The 18,638-nt window shown below is 42.7% G+C and overlaps 1 protein-coding gene across 1 annotated transcript in view; it reads left to right on the plus strand.

Annotated features, from left to right (window-relative positions):
* The window catches only part of btc (betacellulin, epidermal growth factor family member), a 52,903-nt gene that overhangs the window by 31,336 nt on the left and 2,929 nt on the right, over nucleotides 1-18,638 (plus strand). The window lies entirely within an intron of this gene.

The following is an 18,638-nucleotide window of genomic DNA, read 5'->3' on the forward strand; positions in this document are numbered from 1 at the left end:
TAAACTCACCGTTGTAAAACTGTGTTAACATCTCGTTTCTCTTCTCTCTTAAAAGGTGAGGAGGGTTTCAGAACGGCGGCCTGTCTGAGTGTCTTGTTGTATCGTTGTGTACGAGTTCCGGTGGTAGCTAATTAGCTTGCGTGCTAGTTGTGGCCTACTGTGTTAGCCAGTCAGCTGTTAGCTGCGGCGCTAGCTCGCTGTGTTTACCAAGCCTGTTGTGCTAGGCTAGGTAACGTTAGCTTGCTGCTATCGGCCGAGAGCGGCCGTTGGCTTAATGCTACACTGTTGAACGTGCTGTGACTATAACATGTTTTAAACACTCTTGACTACGACGTCATCTTTGACAGAGGATGTCCGTCGAACCTGCCCGGAGCCAGGCCAGCGAGGACTGCGTCAACAAGGAGCACCGTAGCGGCGGGTTGGAGCAGCGAGCTGCCCGTGTCGTCAAACACAGGAGGCTGTGTTTACTTCGGTGCCATGTTGGAGACTGCAATTCGGTTGATCTGCGCTCCCGGTAGGCAAGGTCCTGACCAGACCTTGAACACTTCTTCTTGCTTTCCCTTCTAAATGTTTTGTAAATAGCGATGTTTTCCAAAACGAGTGTTGCTGCACTACATTTAGGATACGACGCGAGTTATGTGTGAATTGTCTTGTCACTGGTCTCCATGCAAATCGGGTTATTGTTACAGATGTGAAAATGATCTGGTTTGTTGTGTTGAGACACATTGTGTATTCATGTATCGTGTACTCACAACTAAGGGGGTTAAACTAACCTATAAAGCTATGCTTAGTGACATATGAGTAAAGAATGATTCTTTTCTCAGCCTGTAATGACAACTAGACAATTCCGCGCGGGGGAAATTGTGAAAGTGTGGGTGACGCCTGTGCACCGCCGGCCAACGGGGGAGAGGGTCTCTCGCGAGTCTCTATGACAAACGGTTCAAAGGATACAAAAAGGGGGCGCGGCCTAAGGATCGGGGGAGTGGTCAACATAGACCATTTGAAGATGACTACAGATGTGATTTTATTAACTATAACACAAACTCCCTTTCGTGTTGTATTATTTAATACTCACCCTTTCTCATGGCACCATGTGTCCAAGAAGTGGCAGATCAAACTAAATGATCTATTACACACTATTACACTATTACACTATTACACACTATTACACTATTACACACTATTACACACTATTACACTATTACACACTATTACACACTATTACACACTATTACACTATTACACACTATTACACACTATTACACTATTACACAATATTACACTATTACAATATTACACAATATTACACTATTACACACTATTACACTATTACACACTATTACACACTATTACACACTATTACACACTATTACACTATTACACTATTACACACTATTACACTATTACACACTATTACACTATTTCACTATTACACACTATTACACTATTACACACTATTACACTATTACACTATTACACTATTACACACTATTACACTATTACACTATTACACACTATTACACTATTACACTATTACACACTATTACACTATTACACACTATTACACTATTACACTATTACACACTATTACACACTATTACACTATTACACTATTACACACTATTACACACTATTACACTATTACACTATTACACACTATTACACTATTACACACTATTACACTATTACACTATTACACACTATTACACTATTACACTATTACACTATTACACACTATTACACTATTACACTATTACACACTATTACAACTATTACACTATTACACTATTACACACTATTACACCATTACACACTATTACACTATTACACTATTACACACTATTACACTATTACACACTATTACACTATTACACACTATTACACTATTACACACTATTACACTATTACACACTATTACACTATTACACATTATTACACTATTATACTATTACACACTATTACACTATTACACTATTACACTATTACACACTATTACACTATTACACACTATTACACTATTACACACTATTACACTATTACACACTATTACACTATTACACACTATTACACTATTACACACTATTACACTATTACACACTATTACACTATTACCACTATTACACTATTACACTATTACACACTATTACACTATTACACTATTACACTATTACACTATTACACACTATTACACTATTACACTATTACACACTATTACACTATACACTATTACACACTATTACACTATTACACATTACACACTATTACACTATTACACACTATTACACTATTACACTATTACACACTATTACACTATTACACTATTACACTATTACACACTATTACACTATTACACACTATTACACTATTACACTATTACACACTATTACACTATTACACTATTACACTATTACACACTATTACACTATTACACTATTACACACTATTACACTATTACACTATTACACTATTACACTATTACACTATTACACACTATTACACTATTACACTATTACACTATTACACTATTACACACTATTACACTATTACACTATTACACACTATTACACTATTACACTATTACACTATTACACTATTACACTATTACACACTATTACACTATTACACTATTACACTATTACACACTATTACACTATTACACACTATTACACACTATTACACTATTACACTATTACACACTATTACACTATTACCACTATTACACTATTACACACTATTACACTATTACACACTATTACACTATTACACACTATTACACTATTACACACTATTACACTATTACACACTATTACACACTATTACACTATTACACTATTACACTATTACATATTACACACTATTACACTATTACACACTATTACACACTATTACACTATTACACTATTACACTATTACACTATTACACACTATTACACTATTACACTATTACACATATTACACTATTACACTATTACACACTATTACACTATTACACACTATTACACTATTACACACTATTACACTATTACACACTATTACACTATTACACACTATTACACTATTACACACTATTACACTATTACACTATTACACTATTACACACTATTACACTATTACACACTATTACACTATTACACTATTACACACTATTAACACTATTACACTATTACACTATTACACACTATTACACTATTACACTATTACACACTATTACACTATTACACACTATTACACTATACACTATTACACACTATTACACACTATTACACTATTAACACATTACACTATTTACATTTACATTTACATTTACATTTAGTCATTTAGCTGACGCTTTTATCCAAAGGGCTTACAAGTTCTGTACGACAAGCCATCAGGAAGAGCACAACTCTATCAGCTGAGTAACAATGTTCATCAAAGTGTTGAGTGCTACAGTGTAGGTTAGTTTATTAGGACAAGTGCATGACAGTATGGTTAGTTAGGACTCTATCAGCTGAGTAACAATGTTCATCAAAGTGTTGAGTGCTACAGTGTAGGTTAGTTTATTAGGACAAGTGCATGACAGTATGGTTAGTTAGGGTTAGATTTTTTTTTTTTTTTTTTTTTTTTTTTTTATTCAGATAATGGTTGAAGAAGTGAGTCTTTAGTCGACGGCGAAAGATTGGACGTGTTTCGGCTGTCCTAACTGGGGTGGGTAGATCATTCCACCATTGTGGGGCAAGGACTGAGAATAGGCGACTTCTCTTTGATGACCCTCCCGGAGCTTGGATAGGAGTAGGTCTGAGGCGGCCAGAAGATGCAGAGCGTAGGGGTCTTGAGGGTGTGTAGTTAGAGACCATTGACCGGAGGTAGGCGGGAGCAGTTCCCTTTGCCGCACGGTATGCTAGGTCAAGGGCCTTGAAGCGGATTCGTGCAGCAATGGGGAGCCAGTGCAGGTCCCTAAGAAGTGGGGTGACATGGGCCGACTTCGGTAGGTTTGAGATCAGGCGGGCCGCTGCGTTCTGAATGAGTTGAAGAGGCTTAGTGGCAGTGGCCGGGAGGCCAGCGAGCAGTGCGTTGCAGTAGTCGAGGCGGGAGATGACTGTTGATTGGACGAGGAGTTGGGTGGCTTCTTTTGTCAGGAAGGGGCGTATCCTTCTGACGTTGCTCAGGAGGAATCGGCAGGTTCTGGTTGTCGCTGCGATGTGAGCAGAGAAGTTCAACTGGTCGTCGAGGACAACACCAAGGTTCTTGGCGGTCGGGGACGCGGTCACAGCTGCATTCTCGACTGTGATGGAAAGGTCGGTCAGGGGGGAGGATTTGGCCGGCAGGTGGAGCAATTCTGTTTTGCTTAGGTTCAGTTTGAGGTGGTTGGTCGTCATCCAGGCGGAGATGTCGGACAGACAGGCCGAGATCCGCTCAGAGACGTGGATATCTGAGGGAGGGAAGGAGAGGAAGAGTTGAGTATCGTCGGCATAACAGTGGTAGGAGAAGCCATGAGACGTGATAATGTTACCCAGTGATTTAGTGTAGAGGGAGAAGAGAAGGGGTCCTAAAACCGAGCCCTGGGGGACACCCGTCCGCAGGGGGCGGGTGGCCGACAGGGTCCCTCTCCATGACACTTGGTAGGAGCGGTCATTGAGGTATGATGACAACCATGTCAGCGCAGAGCCAGCCACTCCCATTCCTGCGAGGGCCGCGAGGAGGATCTGGTGGTTGACTGTGTCGAAGGCTGCAGATAGATCTAGGAGAATCAGGACAGAGGAGAGGCCTTTCGCTTTTGCTAAGTGAAGTGCCTCTGTGACCGCAATGAGGGCTGTCTCTGTGGAGTGACCAGTCCTGAAGCCTGACTGATTAGGGTCTAGGAGGTCATTCTGTAAGAGATAAGCAGTAAGTTGGTTGGATACAGCACGTTCAAGTGTTTTAGAAAGGAAGGAGAGAAGAGAGACAGGACGGTAGTTGCCTATGACGGTAGGGTTCAGGGATGGTTTTTTTATGAGGGGCGTGACTCTGGCTTGTTTTAGGGAGGTGGGGACCACCCCCGAGTTGAGTGAGGAGTTGATGGTTGCAGTTAGGAATGGGAGGATGTCTGGTGCTATGGACTGGAGGAGTGGGGAAGGTAGCCGGTCCAGCTGGCATGTAGTCGGACGGTTCGACGTTACCAGTGTCAGGGTCTCGGCTTCTGTAATGGGAGAGAAAGATGACAGAGTGAAGGATGAGGTTCTCGATTCAGCATTTGGAATGGGTGGGGGTTGGGAGAAGGAGCTGCGGATGTTCTCCACTTTTTCCTCAAAATTTTCCTCACTATTACACACTATTACACACTATTACACACTATTACACTATTACACACTATTACACACTATTACACTATTACACACTATTACACTATTACACACTATTACACTATTACACTATTACACACTATTACACTATTACACTATTACACTATTACACACTATTACACTATTACACTATTACACACTATTACACTATTACACACTATTACACTATTACACACTATTACACTATTACACACTATTACACTATTACACTATTACACACTATTACACACTATTACACTATTACACTATTACACACTATTACACACTATTACACTATTACACTATTACACACTATTACACTATTACACACTATTACACTATTACACTATTACACACTATTACACTATTACACTATTACACACTATTACACACTATTACACTATTACACTATTACACACTATTACACCATTACACACTATTACACTATTACACTATTACACACTATTACACTATTACACACTATTACACTATTACACACTATTACACTATTACACACTATTACACTATTACACACTATTACACTATTACACTATTACACACTATTACACTATTATACTATTACACACTATTACACTATTACACTATTACACTATTACACACTATTACACTATTACACTATTACACTATTACACACTATTACACTATTACACACTATTACACTATTACACACTATTACACTATTACACACTATTACACTATTACACACTATTACACTATTACACACTATTACACTATTACACTATTACACACTATTACACTATTACACACTATTACACACTATTACACTATTACACACTATTACACACTATTACACTATTACACACTATTACACTATTACACTATTACACACTATTACACTATTACACTATTACACACTATTACACTATTACACACTATTACACTATTACACACTATTACACTATTACACTATTACACACTATTACACTATTACACTATTACACACTATTACACTATTACACACTATTACACTATTACACTATTACACACTATTACACACTATTACACTATTACACTATTACACACTATTACACACTATTACACTATTACACTATTACACACTATTACACTATTACACACTATTACACTATTATACACTATTACACTATTACACACTATTACACTATTACACTATTACACACTATTACACTATTACACTATTACACACTATTACACTATTACACACTATTACACTATTACACACTATTACACACTATTACACACTATTACACACTATTACACACTATTACACTATTACACACTATTACACACTATTACACACTATTACACTATTACACACTATTACACTATTACACACTATTACACTATTACACTATTACACACTATTACACTATTACACACTATTACACTATTACACTATTACACACTATTACACTATTACACTATTACACACTATTACACTATTACACTATTACACTATTACACACTATTACACTATTACACACTATTACACTATTACACTATTACACACTATTACACTATTACACACTATTACACTATTACACTATTACACACTATTACACTATTACACTATTACACTATTACACACTATTACACTATTACACACTATTACACTATTACACACTATTACACTATTACACACTATTACACTATTACACACTATTACACTATTACACTATTACACACTATTACACTATTACACACTATTACACACTATTACACTATTACACACTATTACACACTATTACACTATTACACTATTACACTATTACACACTATTACACTATTACACTATTACACACTATTACACTATTACACTATTACACACTATTACACTATTACACACTATTACACTATTACACTATTACACACTATTACACTATTACACTATTACACACTATTACACTATTACACACTATTACACTATTACACTATTACACACTATTACACACTATTACACTATTACACTATTACACACTATTACACACTATTACACTATTACACACTATTACACTATTACACACTATTACACTATTATACACTATTACACTATTACACACTATTACACTATTACACTATTACACACTATTACACTATTACACTATTACACACTATTACACTATTACACACTATTACACACTATTACACACTATTACACACTATTACACTATTACACACTATTACACTATTACACACTATTACACACTATTACACTATTACACTATTACACACTATTACACTATTACACACTATTACACTATTACACTATTACACACTATTACACTATTACACACTATTACACTATTACACACTATTACACTATTACACTATTACACACTATTACACTATTACACTATTACACACTATTACACTATTACACACTATTACACTATTACACTATTACACACTATTACACTATTACACACTATTACACTATTACACTATTACACACTATTACACTATTACACTATTACACTATTACACACTATTACACTATTACACTATTACACACTATTACACTATTACACACTATTACACTATTACACACTATTACACTATTACACTATTACACACTATTACACTATTACACTATTACACACTATTACACTATTACACTATTACACTATTACACTATTACACACTATTACACTATTACAAACTATTACACTATTACACACTATTACACTATTACACACTATTACACTATTACACACTATTACACTATTACACTATTACACTATTACACTATTACACACTATTACACTATTACACTATTACACACTATTACACTATTAGACACTATTACACTATTACACACTATTACACTATTACACTATTACACACTATTACACACTATTACACTATTACACACTATTACACTATTACACTATTACACACTATTACACTATTACACACTATTACACTATTACACAATATTACACAATATTACACTATTACACACTATTACACTATTACACTATTACACACTATTACACACTATTACACACTATTACACTATTACACACTATTACACTATTACACACTATTACACTATTACACCGAGTACAATGGCACAATCCGCAAGTCTCTACGACAAACGGTTCAAGAGATACACTGAGGGGGTGTGGCCTAAGGGGGCGTGGTCTAAGGATCGGGGGAGTGGTCAACATCGACCAATGAAAGGTGGTCAACATCGACCAATGGCACAATCCCCAAGTCTCTACGACAAACGGTTCAAGAGATACACTGAGGGGGTGTGGCCTAAGGGGGCGTGGTCTAAGGATCGGGGGAGTGGTCAACATCGACCAATGAAAGGTGGTCAACAGGGGGAGTGGTCAACATCGACCAATGAAAGGTGGTCAACATCGACCAATGGCACAATCCGCAAGTCTCTACGACAAACGGTTCAAGAGATACACTGAGGGGGTGTGGCCTAAGGGGGCGTGGTCTAAGGATCGGGGGAGTGGTCAACATCGACCAATGAAAGGTGGTCAACAGGGGGAGTGGTCAACATCGACCAATGAAAGGTGGTCAACATCGACCAATGGCACAATCCGCAAGTCTCTACGACAAACGGTTCAAGAGATACACTGAGGGGGTGTGGCCTAAGGGGGCGTGGTCTAAGGATCGGGGGAGTGGTCAACATCGACCAATGAAAGGGGGTCAACATGGACCAATGAAAAATGAAAGAGGATATCCCTACTGAGTACAATGACACAACCCACAAGACAGAGGGCGCTGTCAGCAATTCAGTAGTGCAACACAGTGATGGCCAATGATGGGTTAAGTGGATGATGTCATTGGCAGCTCAGCCACGAGCCACACAGCTGAACCAATCATGAGTGAGCCATGAGCCACACAGGTGAAGCAATCACTATGACTTGCATATTTTCTATCCAATGCATTTCTATGGAGGCAGATGCATGACTGCATTGTCACATTGATTAAAAGAAAACTATAAGAGATGAAGCGTTGTGACGCGCACATGAGCACTACAACGAGTAGGCGAAGGGTTGTGCGCGATATTGTGACATTCGTGCGATATTGTGGCACTCCTTCGGCGATCGGAACAGAAGGCTAAAAAATAGTGTGAAAAATGTGATTTCTAGAGTGCGATTGCATGGCGGTCAATGGGGAGGAGAACCTTCAAACAAATGGTCGTCAGTTGAGATAGAAATGTCCAATTCCATTTATTTTTCTTTTGTGAGCGGGTTGACAGCCGTGTCATCGTTTTGATGTGTTTGTTTTATTTCTACGTCCAAAATTGAGATCACACTCGCAATTCACCCAAGGTAGGGGGAAAAAGATTATTTCAGCTGCTACACTCTAAAATGCAATGCATTCCCAATGGGACCGATATTTTACCGTTTAAAGTCGATTCGTAGCCAGACGGTGCGGTGAAACTTTACGAGTTCGGAGACCGGTGTTGCCATAGGCAAGCCGCTCGTTTTGATACCTTTCACGTGTATGGGGCGCGAACGCTTACGTGTTGCAAAGTGTTTGCAAAATCGGTGGAATAAAGAATAAATAAATAAAAAAAAGAGTATGGATATGTATAGTGTGGGTGGCAACCTGGCTTCGCCAGGTCACCCACACTAATGAACAGTGTGTTCACATATTAACAGGTTTACCTGTTTAACTGGCCGTATTAAGGGTAAAGTAGGAGGGTTGTGTTTCCCCCCGGTTCCCTGGGGACTTCTTCATCCTCCTTTCAGACATGTTGTTACACTATATTGTGTCACTGTGTGGTAGGGATACGATGTAACCCTTGGCTTAGTTGTTGGGGTTGTGCTAACCGCTTGAGAAACTTTATTTTCCTAAAGAAAAGATTGTTTGGTCACTTTTTCGTGTGTGCTTAGCAAGGCCTGTGGCCGATACTAATCGAGAATTGGTATCTGGTACCGGGGCTCTTGGAGGGCCCTCTCTATTCTGTGTTTTTTCCTTAGTAAACATCGGATAGCAGGTTAGCACATGCGCTGTGTGAAGCTGTTAGACGCTTCATGGAGCTGACTATGACTGCGTCTTACTCTTTTTGTCATTACATCGTATCATGGGTGTGGGGTCGTAAAGGGGTGAACTGGTAACCTTTCCTCCCCCTTTTTTCTGTTGGTCAGGGGTAAACCCACCTGTCCTTCAAGGTTCCTGTCACGTTGCGGTTCGGCACGTTACGGGGTGAGGGGGGGGGGAGGGAGTTTCCTGGTCCCACGCCCTGGAATATTGGGCGTGTGCACCGCAGAAATTCCCCCGCCATAGAGTACGTCACTGTGCGCGTCTCTGTTGGTAGGACTTCCGTGTGCTGTTCAGGTCCATGTGATGGATCTGTTTCAGGGGGTGGTCAGGGCTCCTCCTCACGAAGCTCCTATTCGGGCCTTCTGTGAGTTGGGACTCTCCTTCCATGTGAGGGAGCCTCCTCAGAGTACAAAGCCTCCTCCTCAGATTGTCAAGGTGAGTGGAACCTCAAGAAGGAGTCCTACTCTATTGTGTGTGTATTCGATTCAATTCGATTATTGAGTGTATGGGTTCAGTGCCTCCTCCCCGGAGAGCCCTAAAACCAAACTTTTACATGGCTCAAGGTGCAATATATTCTTTTCAATCTGTACAGCTCGCGTGGGAAGTCTCTCTGGGGATTTCTGTCTCCTCCCTATGGGAGGGTGGTGGGATGTAAAAATGTGAAACATTTTTACCCCCGGCTGTGTAGACTGGGATTCTTTTCTATTGAGAAGAGTTAGAGTTAGGGAGCATCACACCCCTCTTGTCGTTCCCCTGGGCGCCTTGGAGATTCAATGACAGGTCTAAATAGCCTGTTCATTGATGTGGTTGTGTCCCGACGCACGTATAGTGCTAGCTCGGGGTGTTCTGTAATCAGGCGACTGACTGGCACGCCTTGGTTGCTTGAGGTTAAAACAGCGTTTTTATAAAGCAACTGGGATGGAGGTTTTTCCTCTTCCGACGACCTGTTTTGGTTGTCGACGGATTCTCGTTCATATCTGGGGGATGATGATGGAATGGATCTGAACATATGTAGAGGGGTCTCACGCCCTGGGGGTGGGCCACCGGGCGCGGTTCGCACAGAACGTCTGGGTGGCGCCTTCTTTTCATGTTTAAGATCAACACGCATATCTGCCCCTTCTCCTGGAGTAGGCATGTCGGCGTGGTTAGGGCACGGGACTGGTTCTGGTCACGCTGGTCCGGATCAGTTAAACCCGTTGTCCGCCGGGGATGCAGATCTGCTGTTCTGGTACCCTGAGGGACTTGGGCTTTTTCAGGGGGAAAATGCCAGGTCGGTCCGGGTGTCACAGGGTTAAGCGCTATGGAGACCCTGGTTGGGTACATTTTATACTCTGCACTGTCGTAATGGCTTACGGCCATGCCAACCTGTACACGCTCGATCTCGTCAGGTCTCGGCCACTACGCAGGTTGGTCCTGGTTAGTACTTGGTTGGGAGACCGCCTGGGAATACCAAGTACGGTGTGCTTGGGGCTGGTTCTCCATTCTTTTCGCTCCTCTCTCATGCATGGCGAAGAGGGGCCTGTTGGGGTGGTCTTTGACCTCCTCTGGTGATCCTGTGCTTCCCGTATCGCCGGGCCCGGTCCGAAGTAATGTTTCGTCGACCCGTAGGCCTGGGTTAACCCTTTTTTGAAAACTGAAACACTTGTACTGCGGAGGTGTGTTTTGGAGTTTTTTTCTTGAGGGGTTATAGGAACAACCACTGCATTGGGTAACACCAAGGTGGTTGGTTCCCTGGTGTGTTGGAGCAGTGTCAACTCCCGGGTTACCCGGTTGAGGGTGCCCCTGCACGTTCATGACGTCTGCCAATCGTGTCAGCCTTCTCTGCCTCAACCCCTCTGGGTGGGTTTTTTTTAAATGGAGGCTTGGTCATGCAACAACGCCAGCATACGCCCCTTCCGCCGGGGCGGCTGTGTTCAGCTGTCCCCTCTGGCGCCTGTCTCATCCGCAGTCTCCAGGCTCGAGTTAACAGCCTGTTGCCTGGTTTTTCCCCGGTGCGCTGCCTGCTTCCGTTGGTTAACCTTTTTTGTGTGCTTACGGCCATGCTGACTGCCTGTTCTGCAGGGTCAGTGTGCCAGGCGGTGTACTATTGGGGGGACAGGGCCCGCTCGGCTGAGGGGCCTTTGTCCGAATACGCTGGCGATGTGGGGGGCGGGGTCACTAAGTGCCCACCTGGTGGGGTCTTGATGCTGGCATCATGGACCTCTCCGGGCCCCCGTTCCAGGGGGTCCAGTCCCTTTGGTGGGTCTGGGCCTTCCTTCGCGCTCCGCTGCTACGGCCTTGCCACGGGGTTGGGTTTGCCCTTGACCCCGTGATTCTGGGGGCAGTAACGAGGTTGTTCCCTCCGTTCGTTCCCGGGTGGCATGCGGGTTGTGCGTGTGTGTAGTCGTGGGGTCAGGCCACGGTCTGCTCACCCTGTGCGTTGAGTTTCTTGAGTGCCTCTTCGCACGGTCGGGTCCGTCGCCCTCCCGGGAAACCTCCAATAGGGGGGGTGCCCTCCATTAGGGGGGGTCGGGGGGGCTCGGCCCTCCCTGTTCTGATGGTTGTGGGGGGCCTTCAGCGGGGTGTATTTGTCGGCCGGTGGCTCCCGCTCGGCCTCCCTTGTGCATGAGTGACGCCGAGCGGAGCCACTACGATACAGAACAATAGGTTATAACTATAACCATGTTCTGTTAGTAGTGGTGACGCTCAGCGTCCGACGCCGCTGCAGCCCTTGACCTCACCTTGTGGTGAAAGCTTGGGAAGGAGGAGAGCAGGTGACCACACACCTGCTTATGAAGGTAAGCTAACGAGGGGTGTGGTCAGATGAATACTGGGATAAAGGTACATTGTGGAATTTTATTCAGTGCGCGTGCACATATGCGAGGATAGTGCATGAGTGACACCGAGCGTCACCACTACTAACAGAACATGGTTATAGTTATAACCTATTGTTATGCTGGCTCAATACACACAATTGTAATTTCTTGCCACAACCCATGCTGTTCTTCATACGAGCTCTGGGTAGTTAACCACAAACTAATGCAAAGTCAAGTCAAGATACTCCTCTTCAACCTCCTTCCTAAAAATATAGTCCGCTCTGGTACACTACTGACATTAACACTTTGGCGTCCGCACTCTTGCGGCGATTTATGCCTCAGAGGACAGCGGTTTGTTTACAAACCTATGTACTTTCTAAGAGCTATATATATCATTTATAGTATTGCTATCTGTCCATTCTCATTGTCACTTGAGTGCATAAAACGTGCCTTCATAATGGCTTAAAGAAAATAAAAATCCATCGGTTGGTTGTCATTTTATAGCGTCGTGAATATAAGGTTTATCGTGCTTTTCGTCTAGTCTTTTTTCCAGGAAGCTAGATAATAGGCTAAACGTTGGCGCCGTTATATCAAACGCCATTTCTGCTGTATATATACGAATGAAATAAAACAAACTGCGTAGCATCCGGACTATTACAGAGCATCTATGGATGAAATGGCGGCGGCGGGGAACGCCGATTAGTATTATTGATTAGCAATATAGTGTGCGTTCAATCAGCCATGTTCACTGATCCATCACGTTAGGTTTTAAAACAATGTCCAATCCAGCTGTCATTTGGGGGAATAGTGTCCTACCGTCAGCCCATGTGATCGCCGGCAGCATTTCTTCATTAGTCATCGGATTCTGGTAGATCGATATGTCCATTGGCTAATCATAAATCCCATTATTCCAGGCTGAAAAATACGTTCGGTAACTGGATCAAAGATGGAGGGTCTTCGTTTGGAATCGAGGCTCATATGATCCGCCCACAGGACTGTTTTTTTTAAATCCCCTCAATGATACTGCAGTGGAGCGATGGCGCCCCTAAGCGGATCTGGCCGGTATTGCATGTTTCGAAAATCAAATATGTGGGTATGGATCTCGATCACGGACGTTAATAGCGTTATAAATATGGAATAAAACAATAACAACTTGCCACGAGTATATACGTGGCTCTGGTCCACAATGCATGGCACCGAAACATATACTCATGGACGGACGGCATAGTGTTAAAGACCACTTATTAAATTAAAACAGACATAATCCTTTCACTACCACACTACAGAAGGTTAACCTTTCACTACCACACTACAGAAGGTTAACCTTTCACAACCACACTACAGAAGGTTAACCTTTCACTACCACACTACAGAAGGTTAACCTTTCACTACCACACTAAATTAAATAAACTATCATGACTTTTCCTTCATGGGTGTTATGTTTACAGTGCCACAAGACAGAGTCATTGTCATAACAAAAGAGCCTGACTAGAACGGAGCATGGTGTTAATTGCCCCCAGAGAGAGAGGGGGCCATGGATTACAATGCATTCTGGGTAGGGTTGTAGTTTTTTAACACTGTAAGTGTAAAAATGTCAAGGCCATTTTCTCTGATTAGGTTTTGTGATAATCACTATGATTCATAGGAAGTAGCTTGAAAAGTATCCCACCAAAATGTTCAAGTGATGGCTTATTTTGAAGGTACCTGAAACCTGAAACCTACATTCGTAATATGTAAAAAAAATGAAGATGTCTCAACAAGTCCATACTGTCTACGGCTAGTCACATATTTGAACACACCTGACGACCTGAGCTATTGTTATGCAAAGTGTTAAGCAAAGTAGCCAGGTGGGTACTTGGCGAGTTGGCGCATCAGTCGAGTGCAACGCATTCCTCACAGAGCCGGCTGCTCGACGTGCAACCCCCCGTCCCATGAGCAAGGCACCCCTGGTTATCCGTCTGTAGTGTGGTAGTGAAAGAGAGAGAGAGGTAATTCCCTAACAGGCTTTGTTGTGGGGCAGTGAAAGGGTTAACCTTCTGTATTGTCGCAGTGAAAGGGTTAACCATTTTGTAGTGTGATAGTGAAAGGGTTAAAGGTAGAATCTGTAGTGCCGTCACACACATTGTTTACTTTTTGTGTTTTTGGTCTGACGTATGGGTTGGAGTTGAGTAACTTATTATACTGTGAGTTTCTCCAGATTTCTCCTAGCAGAGCCCCAGGTGTGGCCAGCAGTAACAACCCCTCCCCCACATACCAACTGAAATTAAACAAAACATTTAAACAAAGCGACATTACAGATTCTACAGAAGGTTGACCTCTTCACTACCACACTACAGACGGTTAACCTTGATTATGATTTATTCCAGAATTCCCTAACTGTCTACTGTAGTTTTAGGATGAATTAAATATGATTAACTATTACATTTTTCTGGGGAACCCCTGGAATCCCCTCAAGGACCCCTGGGGGTCCCCAGACCCCATGTTGATAACCACTGGGTTAGGGGAGGAAGGGAGATGTGCAGGCTGGAGGGAGAGGATAGGGAGTGAAACGGAGAGAGAGAGAGAGAAAGAGAGAGAGGAGGAGAAAGGGAATGAAACGGTGAGCGTGTGAGAGAGACAGAGAGAGAGAGTGTGAGAGAGAGAGTTGGAGAGAGAGAGACAGAGAGAGAGAGTTGGAGAGAGAGAGGGAGAGGAGGAGAGAGGGAGAGGAGGAGAGAGGGAGAGGAGGAGAGAGGGAGTGAAATGATGAGCGAGTGAGAGAGAGTTGGAGAGAGGGAGAGGAGGAGAGAGGGAGTGAAATGATGAGCGAGTGAGAGAGAGAGAGAGAGAGAGAGTTGGAGAGAGGGAGAGGAGGAGAGAGGGAGAGGAGGAGAGAGAGAGTGAAACGGTGAGCGAGTGTGGAAGGAATGATAAGAGAGAGTAGCAGTGGGAGGAGAAGAAAGGGATGAAGATAAAGATGATGTACAGTGGGAGGAAGAGGAGGAGGAGAGAGAGAGAGAGAGAGAGAGAGAGAGAGAGAGAGACTTTTGATGTTCTTTTATTAAAACATGTCAACTAAAAACAGTCAATAGAGACACAAAAATCTCACGGCATCTTCATAAAAACAACACACACACCCACACACTCACCCGCACACACACCCACACACACACTCGCACGCACACACCCACACACACACACACACACACACACACCCACAACCACCCCTACAAACTCCAAAAACCTCCTCCAGCACATAAAAACCACTTGACATTCAAATGCATATGTTCAGCCCCTCCCCCCCCACAGTACCCATTGCATTCCCCAGTCCCCAAGCACTCTCCACCAGGTCCTGCCTCTCTGAGAGAGAGAGAGAGAGAGAGAGAGAGAGAGAGAGAGAGAGAGAGAGAGAGAGAGAGAGAGAGAGAGAGAGAGAGAGAGAGAGAGAGAGAGAGAGAGAGAGAGGGAGGGAGAGTAGTATGCATTGTGATGGCAACCCAGGGTCAAGCCAAAATAATGCTCTGCAGGATAGCAGCATAATAATGTCTATCTTGTGTCAGTTGGTTCAGGTAACATTAACATTTAATACCTAATAGCTGATGCAACATGTGTTCCCTCCTTGAGACACAGCGCTGGTGCGTTTGCATTTTCATCATGCCTCGCTATTCTAGCGGATGGAAGAATGTCAGGCATTAGATACAGTACCCAGGAGTTAAACTCACCTCCCCACAACAGGGTTAAAAGACACATAGATACGGTACCCAGGAGTTAAACTCACCTCCGCATAACAGGGTTAAAAGACACATAGATACAGTACCCAGGAGTTAAACTCACTTCCCCACAACAGGGTTAAAAGACACATAGATACGGTACCCAGGAGTTAAACTCACCTCCCCACAACAGGGTTAAAAGACACATAGATACGGTACCCAGGAGTTAAACTCACTTCCCCACAACAGGGTTAAAAGACACATAGATACAGTACCCAGGAGTTAAACTCACCTCCCCACAACAGGGTTAAAAGACACATAGATACAGTACCCAGGAGTTAAACTCACCTCCCCACAACAGGGTTAAAAGACACATAGATACGGTACCCAGGAGTTAAACTCACTTCCCCACAACAGGGTTAAAAGACACATAGATACGGTACCCAGGAGTTAAACTCACCTCCCCACAACAGGGTTAAAAGACACATAGATACGGTACCCAGGAGTTAAACTCACCTCCGCATAACAGGGTTAAAAGACACATAGATACAGTACCCAGGAGTTAAACTCACTTCCCCACAACAGGGTTAATAGACGCATAGATACAGTACCCAGGAGTTAAACTCACCTCCGCATAACAGGGTTAAAAGACACATAGATACGGTACCCAGGAGTTAAACTCACTTCCCCACAACAGGGTTAAAAGACACATAGATACAGTACCCAGGAGTTAAACTCACCTCCCCACAACAGGGTTAAAAGACACATAGATACGGTACCCAGGAGTTAAACTCACCTCCGCATAACAGGGTTAAAAGACACATAGATACAGTACCCAGGAGTTAAACTCACTTCCCCACAACAGGGTTAAAAGACACATAGATACGGTACCCAGGAGTTAAACTCACCTCCCCACAACAGGGTTAAAAGACACATAGATACGGTACCCAGGAGTTAAACTCACCTCCCCACAACAGGGTTAAAAGACACATAGATACGGTACCCAGGAGTTAAACTCACCTCCCCACAACAGGGTTAAAAGACACATAGATACGGTACCCAGGAGTTAAACTCACTTCCCCACAACAGGGTTAAAAGACACATAGATACAGTACCCAGGAGTTAAACTCACCTCCCCACAACAGGGTTAAAAGACACATAGATACAGTACCCAGGAGTTAAACTCACCTCCCCACAACAGGGTTAAAAGACACATAGATACGGTACCCAGGAGTTAAACTCACTTCCCCACAACAGGGTTAAAAGACACATAGATACAGTACCCAGGAGTTAAACTCACCTCCCCACAACAGGGTTAAAAGACACATAGATACGGTACCCAGGAGTTAAACTCACCTCCCCACAACAGGGTTAAAAGACACATAGATACAGTACCCAGGAGTTAAACTCACCTCCCACAACAGGTTAAAAGACACATAGATACAGTACCCAGGAGTTAAACTCACCTCCCCACAACAGGGTTAAAAGACACATAGATACGGTACCCAGGAGTTAAACTCACCTCCCCACAACAGGGTTAAAAGACACATAGATACAGTACCCAGGAGTTAAACTCACCTCCCCACAACAGGGTTAAAAGACACATAGATACAGTACCCAGGAGTGAATTCACCTCTTAGTGCAGCGGTCTGTGTCGTCGCCCACGGCGTGGAGACCCGTGTTCGACTCTCCTTCGGGGGGCATCGACATTTAACACAACGCAAGAGGAGTACCATATACGATCGGTCACACCAGTAGTGGAGTTGATGCACAGCCATTAGTTCTGTGGTGAAGTTCTGGCTCTTTACTGAGTGAGGTAATTGACA

Source organism: Notolepis coatsorum (assembly GCF_963971535.1).
Source record: "Notolepis coatsorum genome assembly, chromosome: 12".
In the NCBI taxonomy this organism is placed as follows: Eukaryota; Metazoa; Chordata; class Actinopteri; order Aulopiformes; family Paralepididae; genus Notolepis; species Notolepis coatsorum.